Here is a 15,881-nt window from a genome sequence, read left to right as displayed (position 1 = left end):
GCCCTGTTAGGGGGGCCCTACAGTGCCCATGCCATTGGCATGGGCCCTGCAGGGGCCCCCAGGGGCCCCACGGCACCTGTCACCGCCAGCCAGGTTCTGGCGGTCAAAACCGCCAGAACCAGGCTGGCGGTAAGGGGGTCGGAATCCCCAGCAGCGCCGCCATGGAGGATTCCCTTGGGCAGCGGGAAACCGGCGGGACACCGCCGGTTTCCCGTTTCTGACCGCGGCTGTACCGCCGCGGTCAGAATGCCCATGGGAGCACCGCCAGCCTGTTGGCGGTGCTCCCGCGGTCGTTGGCCCTGGCGGTCCATGACCGCCAGGGTCAGAATGACCCCCTTTGTGCAAAAACTCTTAGTTACATGAAGTAGGCTTTATTAGATTACCTTTTCCGTGTCATCAAAAGATCAAACTCCTCCTTTACTGTCTAAAACATATGATAACCAAGCACCTTCTATGTTTTCTCCTTAAGTCTCTTAATGAGAATACTGTGCACACAGGTGCCCCATATTTATATTTGGGCCTCAAGTTAGATATTAGGGTATTTTTGCTGCTAGAAAATGTTTTGTAGAGATGTAGTGGGTTATTATAGGTAGGGCTGTGTAACACACAAAAGGAAACTGGTGTGTGGTGATAATTAAAGTGATAACAAAGCATGAAAGAAAAATGTCATTAATTGTGGTTATATTCTGGTACAATATAAAAACAATTATGTATGTTTTCCACCTTAAACAGAGTCAGCATGTTTTGTGCCTGAGGTGGATAGAGTGATGCAATAACTTCCTCAGGACCCTTATTAAAATAGGGTACTGATTATGATGATTATAAAGTGCATACCACCATCAAACGGGTGTAGTCACGAACAGCAGAAGAGTTGTGTCAAAGGTGGTCATATTATTATCATCTTTCATTAAATAATAAGAGGACAGGTTAAAGTAGAAAACGGCTATATATGGTAATGTTCTGTTGACTCTTGACTGAAAGAACATTAAAAGTGTTCTAGGCAATGGGTAAATATCCTGCACGCGCTACATAATTAGGACAGTGCACTAAGGGTGGGCAAAAGAAATGCTTGCATTGCATTTCATGCTTCAAACATAAAAAAGAGAATGACTGATTATTTATAAGTAGACGAAACCACTGGCAATCGCTCTGGTTGGCATTCACACACATCGTTCTTGCCTATTGTGCCTCTCTAGATAGAGTCCCCACCTTATGCAAATCAGTACTGACCCTGCTCCATGTGGGAATAGCCCATCCCACAATGCCAGGTAAGGCCTCTTTTAAAAGGGAAAACCAGACATCTCAGACTTGTTTTGTCCTTCTTAAGCCTCGTCAGTGAGGCATAGCTTAGATCCCATGGCACAGCAAGCCGGGTCCTCTATCTGTGCATACCCTTGTCTAATTAGCGTGCTAAATCAAACACAGTAAAGATGATAGAGGGAATACTTGTAAATAGTCCAAACCACTAGCAGTCATTCTGGGTAGCAATCCAACCCACCATTTGTTGCACTTTGCCACTCTGGACAGATATCCAGCTAATGCAAATCAGGACTGACCCTGCTCCACATGGGACAGTCACAGGCCCGAACCTGCTCATAATCCTGTTGGTATTGATTCCTGGAACAAGCATGAGCGTCCAGATGTTGACAGAAAACAGCCTCTACTATTATCCCACAAGATAGGTCCAAGCACTCCAGAACTGCAAGAAAAAATTAAGTTATGCAAGATAAGTTTTGTGGCAGTAAAATGCATACACACCCAAAATGTTTCAGCACACAGCCTTGATTGTGATGACATCACAAAGTTCAAAGTGCAAATAATGCAATGTTCATAGATATAAATGAAGATGTTGTCTGGCACAGAAACATACTATAGAAATGGACGCCATCAAGAAACAGTCAAAAATCACTTATGAAATGCAAACTCACTCCACTTATTGTAATCAATAATATATAATTATGTGTAGCCTCACATATCAGTATAAGTTGTACACTTGAATTATAATACTACCCCAGTGGACAACTAGTCATGTAAAAAACAATATAGTTATATTTGTTCATCAAATTCTCAAAACATTAATAGAAGAAAGATTGGTGCCATCTTATGCTTACATCAAATGAGAGAGAACATGTGTAATTATTGAGATAACACAGCATTGTGTGCAAATTTGTATGTATATCATACAATTCTATGACATTATCAATGCATCAAATATGCATACAACCCCTTAAAGTCAAAAGATAAACGATTGATGTGTGACACTATGGGCTCTATTTTTATATGTATTACGTGCCCATTTGGGCCATAATGCTTTTTGACATTTTTATGTCATTAAATGAATATGGGCCTGATTACAACTTTGGCAGAGGGGATTAATCCATTCCAAATGTGACGGATATCCCGCCCACCGTATTACGAGTTCCATAGGATATAATGGACTTGAAATACGGCAGGCGGGATATCCGTCACATTTGGGACGGATTAACCCCCTCCGCCATAGCTGTAATCAGGCCCTATGTGTATATTGCCACTGAGTAGTTATAGTTAGGACTACATTTCCATAGGAAAAACATTTTTGGGCTTCCTTATAATTTCAGCACCATTTGATGAATCTTCATAGAAAGTCCTGAAAAAAACAGTTTATCCACCTCAGCTCCTTCCTGGAATGTTTCAGGGTGATCCATCAAGCAGCAGCCGAGAAAAAGGGAGGTCCCAAAATACATTTTTCCCATTCATTTTTCTGTAGGAAAATTAGACACAGCTAGAGCCAAAACAGCTGAATGGAATTACACTAAATTTGTCAGAAAGCTAGAGCTTGTTCCAGGAAATGTGATGTTTGTAATTTGGTGTCATTCCGTTCAATAATTTTAGAGATATTAAAGTTTTAAAAATGTAGATATTTCATGTTGCAAAGGATCCGCAGAATAAACTGAACTTAAGATAAGATCTGATTGGTTGCCATCACATCAACAAAGATGTGGTGGCAGCTGTTTTTGCACTTGGAGACTAAGGGCCGGATTTAGAGTTTTGTGGACAGGTTACTCCATCACAAACTATCAGTTAGGTTTGCAACAGAGTAACCCCATCCATCAAATGCTAAATGAGGCTCTTAGACTCCTTTCTGGAAAAAAATATTAAACAAACATATAGGAGTGCATCGAAGGGATACCATGCCTCCATCGGTGTGGTGGGGAGGTCCCAGAGGGAGGCTCTGCAGGCCCAAAAACTGTAACCTTTTTTAATCAACTCACAGATCTGCAGCTTCATTGAAAAAAAGGGCACCCACCTGTTTTAAAACTCAGTCCCCCCGGGTGGACCCAGGGGATTAGCAGAGTTAATTTTGTGGAGGGAATGGGCACACCACTATCCTCCCTGAGCCTCTTAGGCCCTGAGCCTCTTTAAATAATAATGGCAGGTGACCCCCCTTTTTACCCTTTTTAGTCTGCTTTTTGTAGGATTGTGGCATCAGGCCCCACCTCCTCAGCAAAATAATTGCCCCAGGAATCCCATCTTCTGGGGCCCCATGCCATTGCAGTGTCCCAGGGATCCATTCCCTGGGACTTTGGTGTTCCCTGCACAGGAAAGTGTTGACTCTCTTACCTTTTGTTGGGAATGGCCATTTTTGCAGGGTTATCCCCAAGCTTTTTGATTCTGACTTCCTGTTTGTGTCTGTGTGCTGCATTTCATTTTTTCTGGTTTTAGGACTTTAGGCACTTTACCCCTGCTGAACAGGGCCAAAGTGTAAGTGCTTTCTTTCTAAATTGTATTGGTGATTGGTTTATCCATGAGTGGCATATTTGATTTTTTGTTGATTCCCTAATAAAGTGCATTATGTGTGCCCAGGTCCTGTAAGTCAAATGTTACTAGTGGGCCTGCAGCACTGATTGTGCCACTCATATGAGTGACTCATTAAAAATGTCTCAGACCTGCAGCTGCAGTTTTAACTGGCATTTTGACATGGCAAGTGCACACAATTGCCAGGCCCAAACCTTTGCTTTTACTACATGTAAGTCACCCTTTAAGTAGGCCCAAGGCAGCCACATGGGCAGGGTGCACTGTATTTAAAAGGGAGGTGTGTTTTACATGTTTGGATAGTGAAATACTGCTAAATTCGGTTTACACTATTGCAATGACTATCTCTCCCATGAGTTAGCATGGGATTGTCTTGAAATATCTTTTAAATGTAATTTCCAATTGGGAGCAGATCGAGATAAGGAGTTTGGGGTCTTTGAACTCTCAATTTGCAAAATACAACTTTTGGTGAGATTGTTTTTTGAATTGTAAGATTAAAAATGCCAATTTTAGAAATTGTGCATTTTCTTGCTTAACCATTCTGTACCTCTGCCTGTCTGCTTAACACACATCTGGGTCAGGATGACAGTTGAGCTATTTGTGAAATCACTCTAGAGTAGTCACACAAAGGGAGCTGAGCTGAGCCCTGCATTTCCTAATGGGTCTTCCTGAGCTAAAGTGGTGGGAGGAACTGACACTTACATCTGAATGGGTGTGTGCCTGTCCTCACACAGAACAGTCTCCAACCCCCCTGGAGTGTGTCTGGGGGCAGGTCAGGTAACAACAGGGTCTTGTGCACTACAAAGACTTCTTTTTGAAGTTTGCCTACTTCAAATACAGAAATGGGCATACATACTGGACCTCTGACACCACAAAGTTAGAATACTTCTGGACTGAGGACAGTCTGTCAGGAAGAAGATCTGGATGCTGTAGGAGGGACTGCCACTCTGCCTGTTGCTTTGTTGTGCTGGCCTGCTGCTTGCTGCTTCTGTCCTGGGAGTTAAAGGACATCATGATATCCAAGCTTGAACTGAGCTTGCCTCCTGTTAAGAAGTGTCAGGGCCCTCAAAGACTTCACCTCCCTGTACCTGGACTCACTTGCTGAGAGTCCTGGCTTGCAAAGTGGTGCCAAATCCAGTTCCTGCACACTTGGAAGTGAGCTCTGGTGTAAGTAGGAAGAAAATAAGCACATTGACTCCAGAACTGGCTCTGCTTTCCTACTTCACGCCACCCCCTGCAGTGGAGCCGAGGTGCCTGCTGAGTGCAATGAATGTGACTTACAAAAGCACCCTGGCAATGCCACTGAAGTGCCTTTAAAGTCTTGCCACAGTGTAAGTCCTGAGTGCCGTGTCAGCGATGTCCATGACACCTGACTCCGACTCTGCCACAGCACCTGTGGCCCCGTGGCGTGATGCCTTGCATCTTGACCTGCTACATTCATCGAGTCCACCGGGTTGTACCAACGCCTCACTACCAACACAGCATCACCTCCTCAACAACCGTAAAGAACCAACGCCTCACCTACCTGCCTAGCAGTAAGGAACCAACGCCTGCCCTCCCCAGTAGTAGTAAGTAAGCAACGCTGCATGGGCTCCATCGACACCTCACCTCCCCAACTTATGCAATGTCTTTGTTTCTTCATAGCTTTCCAAAATACTGTACCTGGAATCCATGCAACTCCATGACTGGCCCGCACTCTATCACGAGTGGTGTCGGACTGTTGAAAATTAGTCCATCCAGATGTTGTAATAGCCCCAGTTGGAGCTATAATGTTTCTAAGCACTTCACTAAAATGTAATCTTTGAAAAATGTTATATTTACTTGTGTATGTTGTATTATTGTAATCTTGGTCTTGTTTTACTCAGGTAAATATTGGTTATGTTTCTAAACATGTGTGGAGTATTTTTGTGGTGTTTTCACTTTGTTACTGTGTGTTTGTGTGTGTGTGTGTGTGTGTGCACAAATATTTGCACATTGCCTGACTGCTCGTGCCAAGCTACCAAGGGGGATTAGCAGGGGTTATCTTTGCTATGTGACTCCCTTACACTAACTAGAGTGAGGGTCCGTACTTGGACAGGGTACAAACCACTGCCAACTAGAGACCCCATTTCTAACACCTGCCCGCACTTTCAAGGAACACAACTTGACCCCTGAGTGGTAGGAGTAGATATATTCGCTGCACCCACCTGGGTGGGAGCAAAGAGACAAATTCAACTCCTGCCAACACCCACCAAAAAAAACAAAGTGGCTAGCTTCCACCATGGGATCCGTTAAGGGCTGCAGGGGCACTGGGGCATACACTGCAGCCTTCAAAGTGGGTACCAGGTCACCCATCAAAAAACAAAAAATGTCTGGCTTCCACCAGGGGAGCAGACAGGGGCCCTGTGACTCTTCCTGCAGCCCCAAACACTTTTAGGAGATATGGGTGCCCCCGGTGGGTACCCACCATTAAAACAAAAAGTGCTTGATTCCTCCCTGGAGAGTTGGCAGGGGCTGTGGGGATCTTGGGGATGTCACCTGAGGCCCACAACACATTCAGTAGATGTTAGTTCCCTGGGTGGGCACTAGGGCACATGTTAAAAAAAAAAAAGTCCAACGTCCCTGCCATGCACTGCTAATTACCTCACATATTGCATCACTCATGACATGTTCTATAACATCATTGATAACATTACTTAACATGGCTGGGACCAGAGTTACAGTTACATTAGGGATTGTGTTATAGTTACTTGAGATAATGATAACTGGTGAATTTCAGTGGTTTTGTGTATTTGTAGATCTATATATATATATAAATATATATATATATGTATATATATATATGAAATAGAATGAAAAAATAGAATTTAAAAAACCTTTGAAATTCAATAAAAATCCAAAGGTTACAGGGACATTAGAGTTAGGTTCTGGGAAAGGTAAGTGTAGCTCGCGCTCTCATCATGCACTGCTAATTACCCCCATTTTACATCAGTCATGACATCTTCTATGACATCATTGATACTATTATGGGAAACTGGCCCCTTTTTTCAGGTCCACCCCACTTTTTGCCAGATATTTTATGCTAGCTTGACTGAGTGTGTGCTGGGACCCTGCTACCCAGGCCCCAGCACCAGTGTTCCTTTCCTAAACTGTACCATTGTTTCCACAATTGGTACACCCTTGGCACACAGCTAAGTCCCTTATAAAGGGTACCAGTGGCACCAAGGGCTCTGTGACCAGGGAGGGTTCCTAAGTGCTACATCATTTATTGTGCCACCCTCAGGGACCCCTCATCAAGCACATGCACACTGCCATTGCAGAATGTGTGTGCTGATGGGGAGAAAATGTAAAGTCAACATGCCACCCCTTCCAGGGTGACATGCCCACAAACCGGGTATCCTGTTACAATGCCTCAGGGCACTCCAGCTAGTGGCGATGCCCACCCCTCAGGCCAAACCCCACTTTTGGTGGAAGGTCTGGTTGGGAAAATTAGGAAATACAAGGAGCAGTGAACACTTCAGCTGGGACCGCCACTAAGGTGTCCCAAGCTGGAGCCCCTCCTTGCAGAATCTACCATTTTGGTTTGGAGGAGAGGGACCAACAGGGATAGGAATGTGCCCCTATCGCCAAAGGGAATGGGCACAGGAAGGGTGTAGCCATCCTCAGGGACAGTAGCCATTGGGTACTGACCACTGTAATGCCCCTAACTCTAGTATTTGGGGGCACCCCGTACCTTACTCACCAGATTCCTGGTGACCTCAAGAAGAAAAAAAGAAAGAAGAAAGAAGAAGGACTGTTAAGCTGACCACAGCAAAGAAGACTCCAGACACCAACTGACTGGACCCAGCCCTACCGTCCTGTCTGTAGCTTCAAAGACTCTTGCAACAAAAACTTGACACATCCTGCAGGACCAGGGACCTCAACTAAACCCCAGAGTACTGCCTGCCCAGCATAGGACCAAGAACTCCCATGGACAGCAGCCCTATCCACAAGAAACTCCACAAACGACTCCAGAACTGCCCCTGATCTGCGAGCCCTGTCCATTCTGCAACGACAGCCCATGTCCAGGTGGCCCACAGATCCAGAGCATGTCTGTTCTGTGCTAGCCACTCACCTGATTTTCAGGCATTCCGATGGGGCGATGACAATTCCCTAATGCCGGTGAGGACTAACGTGACCGCAATCAAGAGTGCATTGCCCTCTTGCAAGTTCTCAAGGGGAAGGGGGTTTTGGAAAGAGAAAAAGAGAAAATACCAGCTTCTGCTAGTGGACTACAGAATCGAACTGCTGGACCCTGGACTGCGTGTCGTGTTAGGCATCAGGACCTCTGATTTTTCAAAATACTGGGTTCTTGTTTTTTTAGGATTCTGGGCTGCAAAAGAATTACTTAATTGATACATTGAATTTGCATAAACTACTGTACATTGCATGATGTCAGTTATTGTTGACACATTGTGCACACGTTTCTATAATGCTGAACAAGTCTCTTCCTCTTTTTACAATACTTTCAGATTCTCTGAAGTAATGTCCCAACTCAAAAACAATCAACTTTACTAAAGAGCTTCTTTGTGTCCTGGGGTAATTTCTTGCCAATAATAGTTCTAATAAACTTTCTCTATTTCCAATCTCCTAATTCTCAGGGAAGTTACAGGAAATACACCTTTACTTAATGTCTGTTTAGTGTTATCTTGGATTCCTGCCCAAAAGATAAATCACACTATTGAAAATTTCAGAAGAACCCAAACTGAGTTTTTTCACCTTTCTTATTTTCTCTCTTTTACAAGAAATCTGAGATCATCAGCAGAAGACTGATGAGGAGAGCCAGCACTCCACTGGAAGCAGACCAGAGTGCGGGGATCACAGGAACTCGATTGGAGGCTGTCCAAAGGATGAGAATTGTTGGAACTCGACTGGAAGCTAGTCGGAAAAGGAGGACCACTGGAATTTGATGGGAGGCAGGCTAGAGAAGAAGGAACTTGACTTGCACTGTAACTAGACTGGAGGTAGGCTGGAGGACAAGGAGCTCAACTTGACTGTAAACAGGTAAGCAGAGCAAAATGTACGAAGCCAAGCAAGGCCTCAGACTCACAAGCATCCTTAAATAATAAAATGTGCACATGTGCCTTTTGGCAGTTGAATTATTGTTAAGGAAATTAGCAATTATCCTGCTGATTGTGGCAAATATTCAATACAGATCACATCGTAAAGAGCACATGTCTTGGCATTTGCAGTTGGAGCAGGTGGAATAAAAAGTGCATAATCAACAAGCATTGGTTATAATAAATGAGACATTTAACAAGCATTGGTTATTGTAAACTTGATATTCAAGTATGTGATGAATATACCCAAACAAGTCTGAGTGCTGTAAGCAACAGCATCTTACTGTAATCTAGCCCCTGAATGTGCTAGTGTACCCACAACAAGATCCCCAGATGATTCCAACCTTGTGTCCTCCCTGGAGAGTTGGCAGGGGCTGTGGGGATCTTGGGGATGTCACCTGAGGCCCACAACACATTCAGTAGATGTTAGTTCCCTGGGTGGGCACTAGGGCACATGTTAAAAAAAATAAAAGTCCAACGTCCCTGCCATGCACTGCTAATTACCTCACATATTGCATCACTCATGACATGTTCTATAACATCATTGATAACATTACTTAACATGGCTGGGACCAGAGTTACAGTTACATTAGGGATTGTGTTATAGTTACTTGAGATAATGATAACTGGTGAATTTCAGTGGTTTTGTGTATTTGTAGATCTATATATATATATAAATATATATATATATGTATATATATATATGAAATAGAATGAAAAAATAGAATTTAAAAAACCTTTGAAATTCAATAAAAATCCAAAGGTTACAGGGACATTAGAGTTAGGTTCTGGGAAAGGTAAGTGTAGCTCGCGCTCTCATCATGCACTGCTAATTACCCCCATTTTACATCAGTCATGACATCTTCTATGACATCATTGATACTATTATGGGAAACTGGCCCCTTTTTTCAGGTCCACCCCACTTTTTGCCAGATATTTTATGCTAGCTTGACTGACTGTGTGCTGGGACCCTGCTACCCAGGCCCCAGCACCAGTGTTCCTTTCCTAAACTGTACCATTGTTTCCACAATTGGTACACCCTTGGCACACAGCTAAGTCCCTTATAAAGGGTACCAGTGGCACCAAGGGCTCTGTGACCAGGGAGGGTTCCTAAGTGCTACATCATTTATTGTGCCACCCTCAGGGACCCCTCATCAAGCACATGCACACTGCCATTGCAGAATGTGTGTGCTGATGGGGAGAAAATGTAAAGTCAACATGCCACCCCTTCCAGGGTGACATGCCCACAAACCGGGTATCCTGTTACAATGCCTCAGGGCACTCCAGCTAGTGGCGATGCCCACCCCTCAGGCCAAACCCCACTTTTGGTGGAAGGTCTGGTTGGGAAAATTAGGAAATACAAGGAGCAGTGAACACTTCAGCTGGGACCGCCACTAAGGTGTCCCAAGCTGGAGCCCCTCCTTGCAGAATCTACCATTTTGGTTTGGAGGAGAGGGACCAACAGGGATAGGAATGTGCCCCTATCGCCAAAGGGAATGGGCACAGGAAGGGTGTAGCCATCCTCAGGGACAGTAGCCATTGGGTACTGACCACTGTAATGCCCCTAACTCTAGTATTTGGGGGCACCCCGTACCTTACTCACCAGATTCCTGGTGACCTCAAGAAGAAAAAAAGAAAGAAGAAAGAAGAAGGACTGTTAAGCTGACCACAGCAAAGAAGACTCCAGACACCAACTGACTGGACCCAGCCCTACCGTCCTGTCTGTAGCTTCAAAGACTCTTGCAACAAAAACTTGACACATCCTGCAGGACCAGGGACCTCAACTAAACCCCAGAGTACTGCCTGCCCAGCATAGGACCAAGAACTCCCATGGACAGCAGCCCTATCCACAAGAAACTCCACAAAGGACTCCAGAACTGCCCCTGATCTGCGAGCCCTGTCCATTCTGCAACGACAGCCCATGTCCAGGTGGCCCACAGATCCAGAGCATGTCTGTTCTGTGCTAGCCACTCACCTGATTTTCAGGCATTCCGATGGGGCGATGACAATTCCCTAATGCCGGTGAGGACTAACGTGACCGCAATCAAGAGTGCATTGCCCTCTTGCAAGTTCTCAAGGGGAAGGGGGTTTTGGAAAGAGAAAAAGAGAAAATACCAGCTTCTGCTAGTGGACTACAGAATCGAACTGCTGGACCCTGGACTGCGTGTCGTGTTAGGCATCAGGACCTCTGATTTTTCAAAATACTGGGTTCTTGTTTTTTTAGGATTCTGGGCTGCAAAAGAATTACTTAATTGATACATTGAATTTGCATAAACTACTGTACATTGCATGATGTCAGTTATTGTTGACACATTGTGCACACGTTTCTATAAGGCTGAACAAGTCTCTTCCTCTTTTTACAATACTTTCAGATTCTCTGAAGTAATGTCCCAACTCAAAAACAATCAACTTTACTAAAGAGCTTCTTTGTGTCCTGGGGTAATTTCTTGCCAATAATAGTTCTAATAAACTTTCTCTATTTCCAATCTCCTAATTCTCAGGGAAGTTACAGGAAATACACCTTTACTTAATGTCTGTTTAGTGTTATCTTGGATTCCTGCCCAAAAGATAAATCACACTATTGAAAATTTCAGAAGAACCCAAACTGAGTTTTATCACCTTTCTTATTTTCTCTCTTTTACAAGAAATCTGAGATCATCAGCAGAAGACTGATGAGGAGAGCCAGCACTCCACTGGAAGCAGACCAGAGTGCCGGGATCACAGGAACTCGATTGGAGGCTGTCCAAAGGATGAGAATTGTTGGAACTCGACTGGAAGCTAGTCGGAAAAGGAGGACCACTGGAATTTGATGGGAGGCAGGCTAGAGAAGAAGGAACTTGACTTGCACTGTAACTAGACTGGAGGTAGGCTGGAGGACAAGGAGCTCAACTTGACTGTAAACAGGTAAGCAGAGCAAAATGTACGAAGCCAAGCAAGGCCTCAGACTCACAAGCATCCTTAAATAATAAAATGTGCACATGTGCCTTTTGGCAGTTGAATTATTGTTAAGGAAATTAGCAATTATCCTGCTGATTGTGGCAAATATTCAATACAGATCACATCGTAAAGAGCACATGTCTTGGCATTTGCAGTTGGAGCAGGTGGAATAAAAAGTGCATAATCAACAAGCATTGGTTATAATAAATGAGACATTTAACAAGCATTGGTTATTGTAAACTTGATATTCAAGTATGTGATGAATATACCCAAACAAGTCTGAGTGCTGTAAGCAACAGCATCTTACTGTAATCTAGCCCCTGAATGTGCTAGTGTACCCACAACAAGATCCCCAGATGATTCCAACCTTGTGTCCACCCTGGGTTGACCCATCCTGGCCAACACAAGGATGCCTGCAGCCTGAAACCAGAGGACACCCCTGACCCCAATCTCTGATGCCTAAAGGTACCCCTGCACCCGCAGCCTCCAGGCTTTGGGGAATCTGACTGATGTTCCAGCAACGTTGTTCAGCCTGTGGTTTTCTGGAACTGACTCCCTGGACCCAGCCTGCAGCATCTTTTGTGACCCCCGGAGTCCTCTGTTGAAAAGCATTGGGTGCCCAGCCTTGTGTTTGCACCCTGCACCCGTCCGCCCTTTTGCCACTGAGGGTGTGTGATCGGTGCCTACCTGTGTCCCCCCCCGCCGGTGCTCACCTAAATACTCCAGGTCTGCTCTCCAAAGACACGGGTACTTATCTGCAAGTAAATCTTTTCCAAGCATCCCCAGTCGTCCAAGGATTCCATGGCAAACCCAAAACCAACTTTGACCTCTGCACTCAGCCGGCCCCTTGTTGCTGGTGGTGTACTTTTGGGGTCAACCTAAACTCCGACCTATGGACATCCTAACCTCCAAAGACTGAAGTCATAAGTCCTGAACTTACCTGTTTTCTGTGTTAACACTTTTTTCCCCGTAGGACTCTATGGACTCCTAGGGAAAATTGCACTGCCAACTTTTGAAATAGAATATTGCTACTTACTTGTAAACTATTTTTCTGCTAAAAACCAAGCAAAGTACATTTGATACATATGCTCTATACCTACTTACAACTGTACTTACCTGCAACAAATTCTTCTGGTTCTAGTAATAAAGTAACAAAATATATGTTTGCTATATAAAAACAGTTGGCTTGGAGTTAGTAATTGAGTGTGTGACTCATTTCTTGACTGTGACTGTACAACAAATGTTTTGCCCTACTCTCTGGTAAGCCTAACTGCTTCACCACACTACCACAAAAGAGAGCATTAGTATTATCTACTTTAGCCTCTCGGGAAGCCCTGTACTCTATGCACATTAAACCTAATTTTTGAATAGCATATACAGACCCATCTTCCTACAAATATCACTGCAACATTTGCAGTAATATTATTGATGCGAAAACTGCATTGCTGGGGCACAAGTTATATTTACCTTAGGGTACGACTTATATTTTCTTGAGATAATTATAACTGCTGAACTTTTATGGTTTTGTGCATATAAATTCTAAACCTATCTATAACGTCCCTGTAAACTTTGTTTTTTTAGTGAATTTCTATATTTTTTTAATTCTATTACCTAACTATAACATCCCTGTAACCTGTGCTTTTTCACTGATTACATATATGGTTAACATGATGTTCTAGACAGGTGAAAATGTCAGTTTAAATTTAACAAAAAAAACACTTAAAATCACCAAATACAGTTATTTTAAGTAACTATAATTTGCACCGTCACCATGCACAATGCTTTCTTCAAAGTTGTAATTTTCAATGCCTTATTATTTGTATCATGTTAGACCTGACATGCCTTAGGGTGGTCACCCCTAACATTTTGCCTGTCTCCCTCCACTTTTTGGATTCTGTTTTGCTAGCTTTTAGACTCTGCGCACTTTACCACTGCTAACCAGTGCTTAAGTGCATATGCTCTCTCCCTTTAAACATGGTAACTTTTAATGATACCCAATTGGACTATTTAATATACTTATAAGTCCCTAGTAATGTGCACTGTGTGTGCCTAGAGCCTTTAGATTAAATACTACTAGTGGGCCTGCAGCACCGGTTGTGCCACCCACTCAAGTAGCCCCTTACCTTGTCCCAGGCCTGCTAGGGCAAGGCATGTATGTGCAGTTTCACTGCCACTTCGATTTGGCATTTAAAAGGACTTGCAAAGCCTAAAGCTCCCCTTTTTCTACACATAAGTTACCTCTAGTATGTGCCATAGGTAACCCCTAGAGCAGGGTGCTGTGTGGGTAAAAGGCAGGACATGTAACTGTGTAGTTTACATATCCTGGTAGTGTAAAACTCCTAAATTCGTTTTTACACTACTGTGAGGCCTGCTCCCTTCATAGGCTAACATTGGGGCTGCCCTCATACATTGTTGAAGTGGCAGCTGCTGATCTGAAGGGAGTAGGAAGGTCATATTTAGTATGGCCAGAATGGTAATACAAAATCCTGCTGACTGGTGAAGTTGGATTTTAAATTACTATTTTAGAAATGCCACTTTTAGAAAGTGAGCATTTCTCTGCGCTTAAATCTTTCTGTGCCTTACAATCCACGTCTGACTAGGTTTAGTTGACAGCTCCTTGTGCATTCACTCAGACACACCCCACACACAGGGTACTCAGCCTCACTTGCATACATCTGCATTTTGAATGGGTCTTCCTGGGCTGGGAGGGTGGAGGGCCTGCTCTGACACAAAGGACGGCCACACCCCCTACTGGGACCCTGGCAGACAGGATTGAACTGAAAGGGAACCTGGTGCACTTCTAAACCACTCTTTTAAGTCTCCCCCACTTCAAAGGCACATTTGGGTATAAAACAGGGCCTCTGCCCTACCACTTCAGACACTTGCTGGAGAAGAAACCTGAACCAGAACCTGCATCCTGCCAAGAAGAACTGCCTGGCTGCCTAAAGGACTCACCTGACTGCTTTCTGCAAAGGACTGCTGCCTTGCTGTTGCCCTGCTGCCTTGCTGAACTCTTGCCTTGCTGCTGAAGTGCTCTCCAAGGGCTTGGAAAGAGCTTGCCTCCTGTTCCCCGAAGTCTCAGGACCAAAAAGACTTCTCTTTTTGATTTGGTTTCTTCGTGCGCCGAAAATTTCACCGCACAGCTTGCTCTGCGGCGAGAAAATCGCTGCACACCGACGCTCATCGACGTGACACCTTCGGGGTGACCAGAACCTCGACGCATGGCCTCGCAAGGACAACGCCGCCCGACTTCCAGAGGGGAAATCGACGCAACACCTGCCGTGAGAACGAGAATTCCACACACAGCCTCCCGGAACGACGCACAGCCAGAAAACAAGCCGAAGAATCCACGCACAGACCCCGGGACATCTGGTAATCCCGCGACCCACAGAAAGAGACTGTCCGTGCGCCGGAAAACGACGCACGACTTCCCCGCATGAAAAATAACGACGCAAGTCTGTGTGTGCAGGGGAGGAATCGACGCACACACCATTTTTCCACGTATCTCTTCTTCTGCGGCCCTTTGCGGAGATTTTCCACTTTAAACCAGGTACTTTGTGCTTGAAAGAGACTTTGTTTGCTTTTTAAAGACTTAAGACACTTTATATCACTTTTCAGTGATATCTCTACAATTTCACATTGCATCTTTATTCGTTTTGACCTACAATTATCCTGATAAATATTATATATTTTTCTAAGCACTGTGTGGTGTATTTTTGTGGTGCTATATTGTGTTATTTTATGATTTATTGCACAAATACTTTACACATTGCCTTCTAAGTTAAGCCTGACTGCTCGTGCCAAGCTACCAGAGGGTGGGCACAGGATAATTTTGGATTGTGTGTGACTTACCCTGACTAGAGTGAGACAGAGGGTAACCTGACTGCCAACCAAAAACCCCATTTCTAACATTGGTGGCGGCAGTGGGATAGGGCTTGTATTTGTGCAGTGACATACAGTAGCTAAGTATTTCACTACCTACCCACAGTTGAAGGTCAACTTGATTTTTATCTCTTTTTGCAAATTCGTTTTTCCTGACAATTTTCAAAAACTAAATCCTCACTCAACATGTCT

This window comes from Pleurodeles waltl, chromosome 2_2 (genome assembly GCF_031143425.1).
Source record: "Pleurodeles waltl isolate 20211129_DDA chromosome 2_2, aPleWal1.hap1.20221129, whole genome shotgun sequence".
Classification (NCBI taxonomy): Eukaryota; Metazoa; Chordata; class Amphibia; order Caudata; family Salamandridae; genus Pleurodeles; species Pleurodeles waltl.
This window is presented reverse-complemented; position numbering follows the sequence as displayed.